Source organism: Strongylocentrotus purpuratus, unplaced genomic scaffold (assembly GCF_000002235.5).
Source record: "Strongylocentrotus purpuratus isolate Spur 01 unplaced genomic scaffold, Spur_5.0 spur5_scaffold_20, whole genome shotgun sequence".
NCBI classification, from domain to species: Eukaryota; Metazoa; Echinodermata; class Echinoidea; order Camarodonta; family Strongylocentrotidae; genus Strongylocentrotus; species Strongylocentrotus purpuratus.
The window spans coordinates 52,093,210-52,099,548 of record NW_022145606.1 but is presented as its reverse complement, the minus strand read 5'-3'; positions in this window follow the sequence as shown (position 1 = coordinate 52,099,548).

Genomic DNA, 6,339 nt, shown 5'->3' with positions numbered 1-6,339 from the left:
TAACATTTTCTAAATGTTTTACAAAATGTTTAAAAAAACATCTTACAAACAGTCCACATGTTATGTTTTCGTGATATCAAAATAATGTTTTCAAAAAAGAAGAGAAACGTTTCTACAACATCTTTTAAATGTAATTGATATGATATAACAAAAACATTTTTAAAATGTTGTAAAGATATTGTAATCCTTACATTAAGACGTCTTACAAATGTCACAAAAAACATTTCAAAAATGTTTTTAACAAAACAATTAAAATAACATTTTTTGAATGTTTTTCAAAATGTTTAAAAAACATCTTACAAACAGTCCACATGTTATGTTTTCGTGATATCAAAATAATGTTTTCAAAAAAGAAGAGAAACGTTTCTACAACATCTTTTAAATGTAATTGATATGATATAACAAAAACATTTTTAAAATGTTGTAAAGATATTGTAATCCTTACATTAAGACGTCTTACAAATGTCACAAAAAACATTTCAAAAATGTTTTTAACAAAACAATTGAAATAACATTTTTTGAATGTTTTTCAAAATGTTTAAAAAAACATCTTACAAACAGTCCACATGTTATGTTTTCGTGATATCAAAATAATGTTTTCAAAAAAGAAGAGAAACGTTTCTACAACATCTTTTAAATGTAATTGATATGATATAAAAAGAACATTTTAAGAATGTTGTTAAAATATTGTAATTCTTACATTTAGACGTCTTACAAATGTCACAAAAAAACATTTCAAAAACGTTTTTAACAAAACAATTAAAATAACATTTTTTGGAATGTTTTTCAAAATGTTTAAAAAACATCTTACATACAGTCCACATGTAATGTTTTCGTGATATCATAATAATGTTTTCAAAAAAGAAGAGAAACGTTTTTCTAACATCTTTAAAATGTCATTGATATGACATAAGCAGAACATTTTAAGAATGTTGTTAAAATATTGTAATCCTTACATTAAGACATTGTACAAATGTCACAAAAAAACATTTCAAAAATGTTTTTAACAAAACTATTAAAATAACATTTTTTGAATGTTTTTCAAAATGTTTAAAAAACATCTTACAAACAGTCGACATGTAATGTTTTCGTGATATCATAAGAATGTTTTCAAAAAAGAAGAGAAATGTTTTTACAACATCTTTTAAATGTAATTGATATGATATAAAAAGAACATTTTAAGAATGTTGTTAAAATATTGTAATTCTTACACAAAGACGTCTTACAAATGTCACAAAAAACATTTCAAAAACGTTATAAACAAAACAATTAAAATAACATTTTTGAACGTTTTTCAAAATGTTTAAAAAAGATCTTACAAACGATCCAAATGAAATGTTTTCTTTATATCATACAAATGTTTTCAAAGAAGAAAAGAAACGTTTTTCTAACATCATTAGAATGTCATTGATATGATATAAGCAGAACATTTTAAGAATGTTGTTAAAATTTTGTAATCCTCGCATTAAGACTTTGTACAAATGCACAAAAAAACATTTCAAAAACGTTATAAACAAAACAATTAAAATAACATTTTTGAATGTTTTTCAAAATGTTTAAAAAACATCTTACAAATAGTCCACATGTAATGTTTTCGTGATATCATAATAATGTTTTCAAAGAAGAAAAGAAACTTTTTTCTAACATCTTTAAAATGTCATTAATATGATATAAGCAGAACATTTTAAGAATGTTGTTAAAATATTGTAATCCTTACATTAAGACGTTGTACAAATGTCACAAAAAACATTTAAAAAATGTTTTTAACAAAACTATTAAAATAACATTTTTTTGAATGTTTTTCAAAATGTTTAAAAAACATCTAACAAACAGTCCACATGTAATGTTTTCCTGATATCATAAGAATGTTTTCAAAAAAGAAGAGAAACGTTTTTAGAACATCTTTTAAATGTAATTGATATGATATAAAAAGAACATTTTAAGAATGTTGTTAAAATATTGTAATCCTTACATTAAGACGTTGTACAAATGTCAAAAAAAACATTTCAAAAACTTTATAAACAAAACAGTTAAAATAACATTTTTGAATGTTTTTCAAAATGTTTAAAAAACATCTTACAAACAGTCCACATGTAATGTTTTCGTGATATCATTATAATGTTTTCAAAGAAGAAAAGAAACGTTTTTCTATCATCATTAAAATGTCATTGATATGATATAAGCAGAACATTTTAAGAATGTTGTTAAAATATTGTAATCCTTACATTAAGACGTTGTACAAATGTCACAAAAAACATTTCAAAAATGTTTTTAACAAAACTATTAAAATAACATGTTTTGAATGTTTTTCAAAATGTTTAAAAAACATCTTACAAACAGTCCACATGTAATGTTTTCCTGATATCATAAGAATGTTTTCAAAAAAGAAGAGAAACGTTTTTAGAACATCTTTTAAATGTAATTGATATGATATAAAAAGAACATTTTAAGAATGTTGTTAAAATATTGTAATCCTTACATTAAGACGTTGTACAAATGTCAAAAAAAAACATTTCAAAAACGTTATAAACAAAACAATTAAAATAAAACATTTTAACGTTTTTCAAAATGTTTAAAAAAGATCTTACAAACGGTCCAAATGAAATGTTTTCTTTATATCATACAAATGTTTTCAAAGAAGAAAAGAAACGTTTTTCTAACATCCTTAGAGTGTCATTGATATGATATAAGCAGAACATTTTAAGAATGTTGTTAAAATTTTGTAATCCTCACATTAAGACGTTGTAGAAATGTCACAAAAAACATTTAAAAAACGTTATAAACAAAACAATTAAAATAACATTTTTGAATGTTTTCAAAATGTTTAAAAAACATCTTACAAACGGTCCACATGAAATGTTTTCTTTATATCATAGAAATGTTTTCAAAGAAGAAAATAAACGTTTTTCTAACATCTTTAAAATGTCATTGATAAGATATAAGCAGAACATTTTAAGAATGTTGTTAAAATGTTGTTATCCTTAGATTAAGATGTTGTACAAATGTCACAAAAAACAATTCAAAAACGTTTTTAACAAAACAAGTAAAATAACATTTTTTGAATGTTTTTCAAAAGGTTTAAAAAATATCTTACAAACAGTCCACATGTAATGTTTTCGTGATATCATAATAATGTTTTCAAAAAAGAAGAGAAACGTTTTTACAACATCTTTTAAATGTTATAAATATGATATAACAAAAACATCTTAAAAATGTTGTAAAAATATTGTAATCCTTACATTAAGACGTTGTACAAATATTAAAAAAAAACATTTCAAAAACGTTATAAACAAAACAATTAAAATAACATTTTTTAACGTTTTTCAAAATGTTTAAAAAAGATCTTACAAACGGTCCAAATAAAATGTTTTCTTTATATCATACAAATGTTTTCAAAGAAGAAAAGAAACGTTTTTCTAACATCCTTAGAATGTCATTGATATGATATAACCAGAACATTTTAAGAATGTTGTTAAAATTTTGTAATCCTCACATTAAGACGTTGTACAAATGTCACAAAAAACATTTAAAAAACGTTATAAACAAAACAGTTAAAATAACATTTTTGAATGTTTTTCAAAATGTTTAAAAAACATCTTACAAACGGTCCACATGAAATGTTTTCTTTATATCATACAAATGTTTTCAAAAAAGAAGAGAAACGTTTCTACAACATCTTTAAAATGTCATTGATAAGATATAAGCAGAACATTTTAAGAATGTTATTAAAATGTTGTTATCCTTAGATTAAGACGTTGTACAAATATAAAAAAAAAACATTTCAAAAACGTCTTTAACAAAACAATTAAAATAACATTTTTTAACGTTTTTCAAAATGTTTAAAAAATATCTTACAAACGGTCCAAATGAAATGTTTTCTTTATATCATAATAATGTTTTCAAAAAAGAAGGGAAACGTTTTTACAACATCTTTTAAATGTTATAAATATGATATAACAAAAACATTTTAAAAATGTTGTAAAAATATTGTAATCCTTACATTAAGACGTTGTACAAATATCACAAAAAACATTTCAAAAACGTTTTTATCAAAACAATTTAAAATCATTTTGTTAACGTTTTTCACAATGTTTAAAAAATATCTTACAAATAGTCCACATGTAATGTTTTCGTGATATCATAATAACGTTTTCAAAGAAGAAGAGAAACGTTTTTACAACATCTTTTAAATGCAATTAATATGATATAAGCAGAACATTTTAAGAATGTTGTTAAAATGTTGTTATCCTTAGTTTAAGACGTCGCACAAATGTCACAAAAAACAATTCAAAAACGTTTTTAACAAAACAAATAAAATGACATTTTTTTAATGTTTTTAATTTTTTTTTTTTAAATTCATACAGTCTACATGTAATGTTTTCGTGATATCATAAGAATGTTTCAAGGAAGAAAAGAAACATTTTCGCCACATATTTTTAATGTTATATACATACAATATAATAAATAATACGATATTTTTAAAACATCGTAATACTTAAACTTAAACAATGTACAGAAGCTATGAAATTTAGTTTCAAATTTGTTCTAAACATAGGCCTACTATTTTTGAACCAATGTAACAATGATAATTAAAGTAAAACAATCAATAATAAAAACATCATGGGCGTTCGAGAATCAAAACGTTCACACCAAACATAACGAAAGTGAAAACAAATAAACATTTTGTTTGTTGTTGACTGTTGACATAGTGTCCGTATTGACATTTTTCGTTCCCTAGCTCCCCCCCCCCCCGAATCCGCAGTATTTTTCCCAGCCGCCCCTCCCCCACCCCCAGCCTTATTTTATTGACTTTTACGTGTAAATCGACTAAAACACACACATTTCTCAGTGAAATGAACAATTTTTCGTAACCTGGATATATAGCCTCCTACAGGGGCGGATACAGCCCTCATCCCCCCCCCCCGCCCTAAGCCAAAAAAAAAAAAAAAAAGTGCTCCTAACCCCCCACCCCCCCCCCCCCCCCCCCGCTTATTCGCTGGCTGGCTAATTCGCCGCTAAATATTTTCTCAAGATTTGCCCCACCCTTTTTCCGCCGGCTGGATCTGCCCCTAGTAGGAGGATATATATCCAGGTTTTTACGAAAAATTGTTTATTTCACTGTGAAATGTTGCGCGTTTTAATTGTTTCATGTGTTAAAGTAAATAAAGAATGTCAGAAGAATGCCTGGAGGGGACCCCATTTTCATTTTTTGTTTAAAACCATTTTTTTAAACCGGGCCTGTTAAACCCCCCCCCCCCCCTCCCCCGTGGATCCGCGCCTGGTCTCCAATGCAACCTCTGTTCCGCAAAACAATTGTGGTTTTTTGAGATATTCTTTTCATGGCTATATTTCTGGCATCTTTAATATTCCTATCTTTGTTCTTTCTTTAACCATTTTCATATTGTGTAATTTATTTCAGTTTCTTTAATACTGCTTCATAATATTGATGGGTTTTTGCGGGGGAGGGGATGTCCAGTCACTTACTGCATGTTTTTTTTTTATATGAGAAGGCATAAATAGGCACGATATTAAAAAAACGATCGTGTGCATTGCCACGTCTTTGACTTCTTGACAACATTAAATAAAGGGCTGAGTTCTTGCATGGAGGGGTCAGAAAGTTTGCAAAATGTGACGATAAAGAAACGTAATAAGTTACACTCTTTTAGGGACCCCTTCAAAACAATTCGACCTTAAACTGTTCAAAACCCCATTTTTTAGCCAGGAAATAATGTTGGCGATGGTTGCTCAATCATCCGACGTAACATGTTGTTTGTTTTGGGAACATTGAGTAGTAATTAAAAGAATTTCCAAAGATTAATATAGATTAATTTTTTTGTGTAAATACAAATAGGTTCAAAAATCGGATTCGGACAATTTACTGGCCCTCCAAACTCAACTTTCCCTATAAGTATACTTATGTTGTAGAATTAAGATGTTTATAAAATCTGTCTGTCTTAATTTGAATTATCAGAAGAATTAGCTAAATCCTCTATTGTTTTAATAACCTTGAACTGATCCAATAAGATGGAATTGTAACAATTTGTTTCTCTAATTCTCCAAGAGTTTTAAATCATAATCGAATGACATCTAAAGAAACGAAGCTGTATACTGAAATACAAAAGTCTATACTACCCTTCAAGACCATGACAACAAAACAATATACCAGGCAAGTTAGTATACTTTCTTACAAAACAGACAAATTCGATTACAAAATTTATAATTTTTAAAAGGATTTTGATCGTTTAGTAGTATTATATTGAATTTCCCACATTATTTTCAGTCATGATGTTGCAGTGTTTAAAAAAAAATCTATTTCTTGCATGAATATAAATTATACAG